Source organism: Manis javanica, chromosome 13 (genome assembly GCF_040802235.1).
Source record: "Manis javanica isolate MJ-LG chromosome 13, MJ_LKY, whole genome shotgun sequence".
NCBI classification, from domain to species: domain Eukaryota; kingdom Metazoa; phylum Chordata; class Mammalia; order Pholidota; family Manidae; genus Manis; species Manis javanica.
The window spans coordinates 29,276,441-29,289,348 of record NC_133168.1 but is presented as its reverse complement, the minus strand read 5'-3'; positions in this window follow the sequence as shown (position 1 = coordinate 29,289,348).

Here is a 12,908-nt window from a genome sequence, read left to right as displayed (position 1 = left end):
TCCTTGCATGCGAGCACTTCTCTGACAGCCAGGCTTCCTCAGCAAGGCCTCACGTTAATGGCCACCCAAACGCACGCTCGCCGCTCAGCAAAAGAGCTCTCTGCACAGCAGACATCACTCGGGCGCTTAGAGTGCAGGCACACAGGACAGACATGGAAAAAACATTGCAAACTGAATTCTTCTTATGTGGGCAATTTCCTGACAGCCTGGCTTCCTCAGCAAGGCCTCACGTTAATGGCCACGCAAGACCGCACACGCCGCTCAGCAAAATAGCGCTCTGCACAGCAGACTTCACTCGGGCGCTTAGGGTGCAGGCAAACAGGACAGACACGGAAAGTACATTGCAAGCTGAATTCGTCGTGTGCGGGCAACTTGCTGAGAGCCCGGCTTCCTCAGCAAGGCCTCTCGTTAATGGCCACCCAAGCCCCCGCACGCTGCTCAGCAAATAGAGCTCTGGACAGCAGACTCCACTCGGGCGCTTAGGGGGCAGGCGCACAGGACAGTCACTGATATTACAATGCTGGCTGAATGTGTCATATGCGGGCATTTCCATGACAGCCAGGCTTCCTCAAGCAAGGCCTCATGTTAATGGCCACCCAAGCGTGCGTGCGCCGCTCGGCAAAAGAAAACTCTATGCAGCGGACTACACTCAGACACTCAATGTGCAGTCACACAGGACAGACACGGAAAGCACATTGCCACCTGAATTTGTTGCATGCGTGCATATTTGTGACCACCAGGCTTCCACAGCAAGGCCTCACGTTACTGGCGACCAACGCCCGTGAACGCCGCTCAACGAAAGAGCGCTCCTCACAGCAGACTTCACTCAAGCGCTTACGGTGTAGGCACAGAGGAAAGACACGGAAAGCACATGGCAAGCTGAATTCGTATGCATGCAATTTCCAGAGAGCCCGGCGTACGCAGCAAGGCCTCACATGAATGGCCACGCCAGCACGCGCACGTCACTCAGCAAAAGAGCGCTCTGCACAGCAGACTTCACTCGGGCGCTTGGAGTGCAGGCACACAGGACAGACACGGAAAGCACATTGCACGTTGAATTCGTTGTTTGCGGGCAATTTCCTGACAGCCCGGCTTCTCACCAAGGCCTCACGTTAATGGATGGCCACCCAATCGCGCGGTCGCCGCTCAGCAAAAGAGCGCTCTGCACAGCAGACATCACTCGGGCGATCAGAGTGCAGGCACACAGGAGAGACACGGAAAGCACATTGCCAGCTGAATTCGTTGCATGCGGGCATTTTTCGGACAGGTTTCCTCAGCAAGGCCTCGCGTTAATGCTCACCCAATCGCGCGCTCGCCGCTCAGCTAAAGAGCGCTATGCACAGCAGACTACACTTGGGTGCTTAGTGTGTAGGCACACAGGACAGACACGGAAAGCGCATTGCAGGCTGAATTCGTCGTATGCGGGCAACTTCCTGAGAGCACGTCTTCCTCAGCAGGGCCTCACGTTAATGGCCACGCATGCCCGCGCACGCCGCTCAGCAGAAGAGCTCTCTGCAAAGCAAAGTTCACACGGGCGCATAGGGTGCAGGCACACAGGACAGACACAGAAAGGACATTGCAAGCTGAATTCGTTGTATGCGGCAATTTCCTGACAGCCCGGCTTCCCCAAGCTAGGACTCACTTTAATGGCCGCCCAAGCGTGCGCGCGCTGCTCGGCAAAAGAGAACTCTACGCAGCAGACTTCACTCTGGCGCTCAGTGTGCAGGCACACAGGACAGACACGGAAAGCACATTGCCGGCTGAATTCCTTGCATGCGAGCATTTTTCTGACAGCCAGGCTTCCTCAGCAAGGCCTCACGTTAATGGCCACCCAAGCCCGCGCACGCCGCTCAGCAAAAGAGTGCTCTGCACAGCAGACTTCACTCGAGCGCATAGGGTGCAGGCACACGACACGGACGCGGAAAGCACATTGCAAGATGAATTCTTCGTATGCAGGCAATTTCCTGACAACACGGCTTCCTCAGCAAGGCCTCACGTTAATGGCCACGCAAGTGAGGACACGTCGCTCAGTAAAATAGCGCTCTGCACTGCAGACATCACCCGGCCGCTTAGAGTGCAGGCCCACAGGACTGACCCCGAAAGCACATTGCAAGCTGAATTCATTGCATGCGAGCATTTTTCTGACAGCCAGGCTTCCTCAGCAAGGCCTCATTTTAATGGCCACCCAAGCCCGCGCACGCCGCTCAGCAAAAGAGTGCTCTGCACAGCAGACTTCACTCGAGCGCATAGGTTGCAGGCACACAACACAGACGCGGAAAGCACATTGCAAGATGAATTCTTCGTATGCAGGCAATTTCCTGACAACATGGCTTCCTCAGCAAATCCCCACGTTAATGGCCACCCAATCCCACGCACGCTTCTCAGCAAATAGAGCTGTGGTCTGCAGACTTCCCTCGGGCGCTTAGGGTGCAGACACACAGGACAGACACAGAAATTACACTGCTGGCTGAATTCGTCATATGCGGGCATTTCCATGACAACCAGGCTTCCTCAAGCGAGGCCTCATGTTAATGGCCGCCCAAGCGTGCGTGTGCCGCTCGGCAAAAGAAAAGTCTATTCAGCGGACTCCACTCAGGCGCTCATTGTGCAGTCACACAGGACAGACACGGAAAGCACATTGCCAGCTGAATTTGTTGCATGCGGGCATTTTTGTGACCGCCAGGCTTCCACAGCAAGGCCTTACTTTAATGCCCACCAAAGCTCGCCAACGCCGCTCAACAAAATAGCGCTCCGCACAGCAGACTTTACTCGAGCGCTTATGGTGCAGGCACACAGGAAAGACACGGAAAGCACATTGCAAGCTGAATTCGTATGCATGCAATTTCCTCAGAGCCCGGCGTACTCAGCAAGGCTTCACATTAATGGCCACGCAAGCCCGCGCACATCACTCAGCACAAGAGCGCTCTGCTTAGCAGACTTCACTCGTGTGCTAATAGTGCAGGCACACAGGTCAGACACGGAAAGAACATTGCCAGCTGAATTCCTTGCATGTGAGCATTTTTCTGACAGCCAGGCTTCCTCAGCAAGGCCTCATGTTAAGGGCCACCCAAGCGTGCGCACGCCGCTCAGCAAAAGAGCGCTCTGCCCTGCAGACTTCACTCGAGCGCATAGGGTGCAGGCACACAAGACAGTCCCGGAAAACACATTGCAAGCTGAATTCTTCGTATGCGGCAATTTCCTGACAACACGGCCTCATTAGCATGGCCTCACGTTAATGGCCACGCAGGTGAGGACACGTCGCTCAACATAATAGCGACTTGGAATGATATTTCCCCTCTCCAATTGAAGCTCACTGACTTCTCACTTTTATTGTTGCAGGGATAGGTACAAATCACTTCATTGAGAAAGAGAGAGACACTTCTAACTGTCTAACACTGTTCTTCTAGGGGTGATAATAGTCGTTAAAATACATGTATTTCTCAAATCTTTCCAGATATACACTGAGTGATTTGAAAATGAGAATACTGTTTATATATTGTGATTATATATGTAATTACAACTGTGATTATATATATATATTTTTATTCATTTTCTCTGTCAGCCACTATGCTATCAACTTTATATATAAATATTTGTCTATTTTTGGCTATATTTTTGGTTGACTCACTTATCTGTTCCCCATCATTTCTCAATGGGTCCAAATTAATATTCTATCCATTTCAATCCCTCCTTCTTCTCTTTTCCCATTAAAACATTCTCCATGAGGAATTCAAGAGTATTTTTTAAGTGGAAATTAGATGATGCCACTGACATTTGTTTCTAATATCCTAATTGTTATTCTTAAATGTGGAAAAAAAGCAGTTTTCTTACCATGACCTTAAGTGGCCTTAATCCACAGACATCTGTGCACTCAAGCCACAGTGCTTGTTTTTCATTTTCTTTATAATTTATTTATTTATTTGTTTGTTTGTTTATTTTCACTATCATTAACCTACAATTATATGAAGAACACTATGTTAATCAGGCTTCCTCCCTCACCAAGACCTCCACACAACCCCACTTCAGTCACTGTCAATCAGTGTAACAAGATACTGTGTAATCACCACCTGTCTTCTCTGTGTTGTACAGCCCTCCTGTACCCACCCACAACATTATACATGCTAATCATAATGCCCCCTTTCTTTTCCCCCATGCTTATCCCTCCTTACCCTCCCATTCTCCCAAGTTCCTTTCCCTTTGGTAACTGTTAGTCCCTTCTTGGGTTCTGTGATTCTGCTTCTGTTTTATTCCTTCAGTTTTTCTTTGTTCTTGTACTCCACATATGAGTGAAATCATTTGGTACTTGCCGTTCTCTGCCTGGGTTAATTCACTGAGCATAATACCCTCTAGCTCCATCCATGTTGTTGCAAAAGGTAGGATTTGTTTTCTTCTTATGGCTGAATAATATTCCACTGTGTATATGTACCACATCTTCTTTATCCATTCATCTACTGATGGACATTTAGGTTGCTTCCATATCTTGGCTATTGTAAATAGTGCTGCAATAAACATAGGGCTGCATCTGTCTTTTTCAAACTGGGATACTGCATTCTTAGGGTAAATTCCTAGAAGTGGAACTCCTGGGTCAAATGGTAAGTCTATTTTGAGCATTTTCAGGAACCTCCATACTGCTTTCCACAATGGTTGAACTAATTTACATTCCCACCGGCAGTGTAGGAGGGTTCCCCTTTCTCCACAACATCACCAACATTTGTTGTTGATTGTCTTTTTGATGATGGTGATCCTTACTGGTGTGAGGTGATATTTCATTGTGGTTTTAATTTGCATTTCTCTGATGATAAGTGATGTGGAGCATCTTTTCATGTGTCTGTTGGCCATCTGAATTTCTTCTTTAGAGAACTGTCTTTTCAGCTCCTCTGCCCATTTTTTAATGGATTATTTGCTTTTTCTTTGTTGAGGTATGTGAGCTCTTTATGTATTTTGGATGTCAAACCTTAATTGGATCTGTCATTTATGAATAAGTTCTCCCATACTGTAGGATACCTTTTTGTACTATTGACGGTGTCCTTTGATGTACAGAAGCTTTTCAGTTTGACATAGTCCCACCTGTTCATTTTTGCTTTTGTTTCCCTTACCTGGGGAGATATATTAAAGAAAAAGTCACCAATGTTTGTGTCTAAGAGATTTTTTCCTATGTTTTTTTCTAAGAGTTTTATGGTTTCATTTACATTCAAGTTTTTGATCCATTTCAAATTTACATTTGTGTATGTTGTTAGAGAGTGATCCAGTATCATTCTCTTACATGTAGCTGTCCAGTTTTGCCAGCACCATATTTTGAAAACACTGACACTTTCCCATTGTATTTCCATGGCTCCTTTATCAAATATAAATTGACCATACATGTTTGGGTTAATGTTTGGAGTCTCTTTTCTGTTCCACTGGTCTGTGGTTCTGTTCTTGTGACAGTACTAAATTGTCTTTATTACCATGGCTTTGTAGTAGAGCTTGAAGTTGGGGAGTGAGATCCCCCACACTTTATTCTTTCTTCTCAGGATTTCTTTGGCTATTGGGTGTCTTTGGTGTATCCATATGAATTTTTGAACAACTTGTTCTAGTTTATTGAAGAATGCTGTTGGTAATTTGATAGGGACTGCATCGAATCTGTACATTGCTTTGGGTAGGATGGCCGTTTTGACAATATTAATTCTTCCTAACCAGGAGCATGGGATGAGTTTCCATTTGTTAGTGTCCTCTGTAGTTTCTCTTAAGAGTGTCTTGTAGTTTTCAGGGTATAGGTCTTTCACTTCTTTGGTTAGGTTTATTCCTAGGTATTTTATTCTTTTGATGCTACAGTGAATAGAATTATTTTCCTGATTTCTCTTTCTATTAGTTCATTGTTAGTCTATAGGAAAGCCACAGAATTCTGTGTGTTAATTTTTTATCCTACAACTTTGCTGATTTCTGATATTAGTTCTAGTACTTTTGGAGTGGATTCTTCAGGTTTTTTATGTACAATATCATGTAATCTGCAAATAGTGACAGTTTGACTTCTTCCTTACCAATCTGGATTCCTTGTATTTCTTTGTTTGTCTAATTGCCATGGCTAGGACCTAACGTACTATGCTGAATAACAATGGGGATAGTGGGAACCCCTGTCTTGTTCCTGATCTCAGAGGAAAAGCTTTCAGCCTCTCACTGTTCAGTATGATGTTAGCTGTGGGTTTATCATGTATGGTCTTTATTATGTTGAGGTACTTGCCCTCTATACACATTTTGTTGAGAGTTTTTATCATAAATGGGTGTTGAATTTGGTTGAATGCTTTTCACCATCTATCTAGATGATCATGTGGTTTTTGTCCTTTTTGTTGATGTGGTGGGTGATGTTGATGGATTTTCAATTGTTATACCATCCTTGCATCCCTGGGATGAATCCCACTTGGTCATGGTGTATGATCCTTTTGATATATTTTTGAATTCGGTTTGCTAACGCTTTGTTGAGATTTTTGCATCTAAGTTCATCAAGGATATTGGTCTGTACTTTTCTTTTCTGGTGGGATTTTTGCCTGGTTTTTGTATTAGGTTGATGTTGACTTCATAGAATGAGTTTGGGAGTACTTCCTCTTCTTCTATTTTTCGGAAAACTTTCAGGAGAATGGGTATTATGTCTTCTCTGTATGTCTGATAAAATTTCGAGGTAAATCCATCTGGCCTGGGGGTTTTGTTCTTGGGTATTTTTTTGATTACCACTTCAATTTCATTGCTGGTAAGTGGTCTGTTTAGATTTTCTGTTTCTTTCTGGGTAAGTCTTGGAAGGTTGTATTTTTCTAGGAAGTTGTCCATTTCTCCTAGGTTTTCCAGCCTGTCAGCATATAGATTTTCATAGTATTCTCTAATAATTCTTTGTATTTCTGTGGGGTCCGTCATGATTTTTCCTTTCTTGTTTCTGATTCTGTTGATGTGTGTTGATTATCTTTTTCTCTTAATAAGTCTGGCTAGAGTCTTATCTATTTTGTTTATTCTCTCAATGAATCAGCTCTTGGTTTCATTGATTTTTTTCTATTGTTTTATTTTTCTCAACTTTATTTATTTCTTTTCTGATTTTTATTATGCCCCTCCTTCTGCTGACCTTAGGCCCCATTTGTTCTTCTTTTTCCAATTTTGATAATTGTGACATTAGACTATTCATTTGGGATTGTTCTTCCTTCTTTAAATATGCCTGGATTGCTATATACTTTCCTCTTAACACTGCTTTTGCTGCATCCCACAGTAGTTGGGGCTTTATGTTGTTGTTGTCATTTCCATATATTGCTGGACCTCCATTTTAATTTTGTCATTGATCCATTGATAATTTAGGAGCATGTTGTTAAGCCTTCATGTGTTTGTGATCCTTTTTGCTTTCTTTGTACAATTTATTTCTAGTTTTATAACTTTGTGGCCTGAAAAGTTGGTTGAAGGATTTCAATGTTTGGAATTTACCAAGGCTCTTCTTGTGGCTTAGTATGTGGTCTATTCTGGAGAATGTTGCATGTGCACTTGAGGAGAATGTGTATCCTCCTGCTTGTGTATGTAGAGTTCTGTAGGTGTCTGTTAAGTCCATCTTTTCGAGTGTGTTGTTCAGTGCCTCTGTGTCCTCACTTATTTTTTGTTTGGTGGATCTGTCCTTTGGAGTAAATGGTGTGTGGAAGTCTCCTAAAATTAGTGCATAGCATTCTGTTTCCTCCTTTAGTTCTGTTTGTATTTGTTTCACATATGCTGGTGCTCCTGTGTTGGGTTCATATATATTTATAATGGTTATATCCTCTTGTTGGAGTGAGCCCTTTATCATTATGTAATATCCTTCTTTATCTCTTGTTACTTTCTTTGTTTTGAAGTCTATTTTGTCTGATACTAGCACTGCAACACTGCTTTTTTCTCCCTATTGTTTGCATGAAATATCTTTTTCCATCCCTTGACTTGTAGTCTGTGCATTTCTCTGGGTTTAAGGTGTGTCTCTTGTAAGCAGTATATAGATGGGTCTTGTTCCTTTTCCATTCAGTGTGTCTGTCTTTTGATTGGAGCATTCAGTCCATTTAGATTTAGGGTGATTATCTATAGGTATGTACTTATTGCCATTTCAGGCTTTAGATTCGTGGTTACCAAGGGTTCCAGATTACTTTCCTTACTATCTAAGAGTCTAAGTTAATTCACTTAGTATGCTGTTACAAACACAATCTAAAGGTTCTTTTCTATTTCTCCTCATTTTTCTTCCTCCATTCTTTATATGTTAGATATCGAATTCTGTACTTTTTGTCTATCCCTTTATTGACTTTGGGGATAGTTGATTTAATTTTGCATTTGCCTCACAATCAGCTGCTCCACCCTCCCTAGCATGGATTTACTACCTCTGGTGACAGATAGCTATCCAACCGTAGGAACACTTCCATCTATAGCAGTCCCTCCAAAATAGACTGCAGAGATGGTTTGTGGGAGGTAAACTCTCTCAGCCTTTGCTATATCTGGAAATTGTTTAATCCCTCCTTCAAATTTAAATGATAATCTTGCTGGATAAAGTAATCTTGGTTCCAGGCCCTTCTGGTTCATGGCATTAAATACATCATGCCACTCCCTTCTGGCCTGTAGGGTTTCTGCTGAGAAGTCTGATGTTAGCCTGATTGGCATTCCTTTGTATGTGATCTTATTTCTGCCTCTGGCTGCTTTTAACAGTTGGTCCTTATCCTTGATCTTTGCCATTTTAATTACTATGTGTTTTGCTGTTGTTTTCCTTGGGTCCCTTGTTTTGGGAGATCTGTGGATCTCCATGGCCTGAGAGACAATGTCCTTCCCGAGATTAGGGAAGTTCTCAGCAAGTACCTCCTCAAAGACACTTTCTATCCCTTTCTCTCTCTCTTCTTCTTTTGGTATCTCTATAATGCGAATATTGTTCCGCTTGGATTGGTCATACAGTTCTCTCAGTATTCTTTCATTTTTAGAGATCCTTTTCTATCTCTGTGCCTCAGCTTCTTTGTATTCCTCTTCTCTAGTTTCTATTTCATTTATTGTCTCCTCCACCATATCCAACCTGCTTTTAATACCCTCTATTGTGCTCTTCAATGATTGGATCTCCAACCTGAATTCATTCCTGAGTTCTTGGATGTCTTTCTGTACCTCCATTAGGATGTTGATGATTTTTATTTTGAACTCCCTTGCAGGAAGAGTCATGAGGTCCATATCATTTAAATCTTTCTCTGGATTGTATTAATAATTTTACTCTGGACAAGGTTCCTTTGGCGTTTCGTGTTTGTATATGGCACCCTCTAGTGTCCAGAAGCTCTATTCTGGTGCTGCTTAGCCTCTGAAGCAATGTCGGGGGTCACAGGGGAGAGGTACTGGTGCCTGGGGGGAGGAAAGAGCTCTTTCCACTTCCCAGCTGCTGTGCCTGTCTCCACTGCCTGAGCCAGTGGGCCAGTCACACAGGTATGTTTTTGTCCCAGAGAAGCCAGATATGAATCCCTGCTTTCCACAAGCAGCTGGAATCCCAGTATCACCAGAAACTCTGCCTGTATTAACTTTCCAACCCGGTAGTCATGTGAGTCTCATGAAAGCACCATGAAACATATGTTTGTGCTCCCAGCGCAGATCTCCAGATCTAGGTATTCAACAGTCCCAAGCCTTCCACTCCCTCCCTGCTCCATTTGTCTTCCTCCCACCAGTGAGCTGAGGTGGGGGAAGGGTTCTTGTCCCATGGAGCCACAGCTCTGGTACGTTACTCCATTCATTGAGGTCTGCTCTTTTCTCTGGGTGTGTGCAGTCTGACGCCATTCTCTTTCCTGTTGCTCTCTCAGGATTAGTTGCACCAATTAAATTTTCTAATTGTATTGAGTTTTAGGAGGAAGCCTCAGTCTCTCCTCTCATGCCGCCATCTTTAATCCATCTGTTGTTGAGTTTTTATCATGATTGGATGTTGAATTTTGTTGAATGCTTTATCAGCATCCATGGAGATGATCATGTGATTTTTGTCCTTTTTCTTGAAGTGGCTGGTGATATTGATGGATTATCAAATGTTGTATCATGCTTACATCCCTGGGATGAATCCCACTTGATCATGATGGGTTATGTTTTTGATGTATTTTTGAATTCAGTTTGCGAGTATTTTGTTGAGTATTTTTGCATCGATGTTCATCGGGGACATTGGTCTGTAATTTTCTCTTTTTGTGGTCTTTACGTGGTTTTAGTATTAGAGTAATGTTGGCCTCATAGAATGAGTTTGGGAGTGTTCCTCCTCTTCTACTTTTTGGAAAACTTTAAGGAGGATGGGTATTAGGTCTTCACTAAATGTTTGATAAAATTCAGTAGTGAAACCATCTGGTCCAGGAGTTTTGGTCTTAAGTAGTCTTTTCATTACCAACTCAATTTGTTTGCTGGTAATTGGTCTCCAGACTTTCTGTTTTTTCCTGGGTCAGCCTTGGAGTGTTGTAGTTTTATAGAAAGTTGTCTATTTCTTCTAGGTTATCCAGTTTGTTGGCATATAATTTTTCATAGTATTCTGTCATAATTCTTTGTATTTCTGTGGTGTCCGTATGATTTTTCCTTTCTCATGTGTATGGAGTCTCTTTTTTTCTTCACAAGTCTGGCTAGGGGTTTATCTATTTTGTTTATAGTAGTTAAAATTTGTTCCATGCTGCCATCAAAGCAGAGGATAGCTTTGGGACACAGAAGGTGAGGAGGCCTGAAGCGCACCTAAATGCCTGGCTCCCATCTCCTTGGCATTACTTAGAGACCCTGATAGGCACCGTGAAATGCAGCCAGAGGGCCAGTTTCCTCGGGTAAATGTCAGGGAGCATCGAGTGCCTTCTTCCTCTAGGCTTGTAGCTTCCATGGCAGCCTGGGTTGAAAGGGGCATGCCATAGGAGTATTAAGGACTTAGACCTATAATTTAACTTGGAGAAAGTTATTGAAATATTACTAATACTTCAAGAATTGAGAAAGAGGTTATGACACTGACTTGAAACCATTTTTTGGGGTGTTCAATTCCTTCCTTGTTTGCTCAAGTTTAGAAAGGCAGGCTCCTCGAATGTATGGTAAGGTGTAGAGCAGCTGTGTAATCATTCGAGATTGGTATTAGTTAGTTCTACTATGTGGACTTCTCATTTAGAAGCAAAAGCTTCTCAGATTATAAAAATTATAACGCCAGTGAGATAAAGGGTCCTGTGGATGACACACTATTTCATGTTGTGTAAGCATCTGGGTAATCAGAATAACGTCTTGGTATTCCTGAAAGTCTGAAAAAATGTTCAGGGAAAAAAATTATATTAACACCCACAAATATTATTGTAAAGTGTATCTTTGCTCATGTAGGGTTGAGGGTATATCCTGAAAATAGAGGAAGTCATTGTACAAATCTCCCCATAATAGCAAAAACTGCACCTATGGCGAGCACATAATAAAATGGGCTATTACATAGTAAGAATCATGAAGAACAATATCTAATGGTGAATTAACAATACCAGTTAAGCCCCCTACTGTAAACAAGAAAATACAGCCTAGGGCCTATCATATGGCCAGGAATCATTTTACGTTTCTGTCTTGCAGAGTTGCTAATCAACTGAATACTTTCACACCTTTTGGTATTATAGTGGCGGATGTAAAACAGGCTTGTGAATAAATGTCTGTGCCTACTGTAAATATATGATATGCTCATATAATGAAGCCTAGAAAGCCAATTGACATTATTGCTCAGAGTATGCCCATATACCCAAAAGGTTCTTTTTTCCCAGAATAGTATGTTACAATATGAGAGATGATTCCAAAGCCAGGAAGGATTAAAATATGTACTTCGGGGTGATCAAAAATCAGAATAAGTGTTGATATAAAATTGGATCCCCTCCCCCAGCAGGATCCAAAAATGTGTTTAGGTTGAGATCCATTGAAAGCATAGTAATGCCGGCAGCTAGAACATGGTAAAGACAGTAGTAGGAGTACGGCTGTAACTATAACTGATCACACAAGTAGTGGAGTTTGATATTGGCTTATAGTGGGAAGTTTTGTGTTAATCAGAGTTGTGATGGAGTTAATAGCCCCTAGAATTGATGAGACACCTGCTAAGTGAAAAGAGAAGATAGTTAAATCCACTGAGACCCTTGCGTGTGCTAAATTACCTGCTAAGGGGGGGTGTGGAATATGTGGGTTCTACAGGTTTCAGCTCCTCCTTTGACTAGAGCATGCTAGGAGAAGAAGGAAGGAGGCAGGGAGGAGTCAAAAGCTTATGTTATTTATATGGGGAAATGCTATGTCTGGAGCACTAATTATTAAAGGCACTAGTCAGTTTCCAAAGCCCCCTATTATAATAGGTATCACCATAAAGAAAATTATTAAAAAGGTGTGTGTGGTTATGCTTACATTATAGATGTGGTCACTCACCACCTAAGAGGGTCCCAGGCTGGCCTAGTTCAGCACCATGAGGAGGCTTAGAGCAGGTCCCACTATTCCAGCTCAAGCGCCAAAAAGAAGGTATAATGTGCCGATGTCTTTGTGATTAGTTGAAAATAATTAACGATTGATGAACATGGGTAAGGTGGTTGAGTAAGCATTAGACTATAAATCTAAAGATGTAGGTAAAGTCCTCTTCTTGCCAAGTCCTGAGGTGTTTTACATACTGAATTGCAAATTCAGAGAAGCAGCTTCAATTCTGCCGGGACTTCTCTCGCCACTTTTTTTTATGGTGGGAGAAGTAGATTGAAGCCAGCTGATTAGGGTTTTTAGCTGTTAACTAAAGTTTCATGGGTTTGTAGCCCATCAATCTAGTGAGGATTTAGCTTAATAAGTGTTTGATTTGCATTCAAGTGATATAGAATAGGGTTTTAGAGTCCTTAGGATCAGAAATTAAGTGTTTTATACTTGCTTAGATGCTTAGAGCTTTGAAGGGTCTTGGTCTGTGTAACCTAAATTTCTTGTTTAGAATTGATATGGTT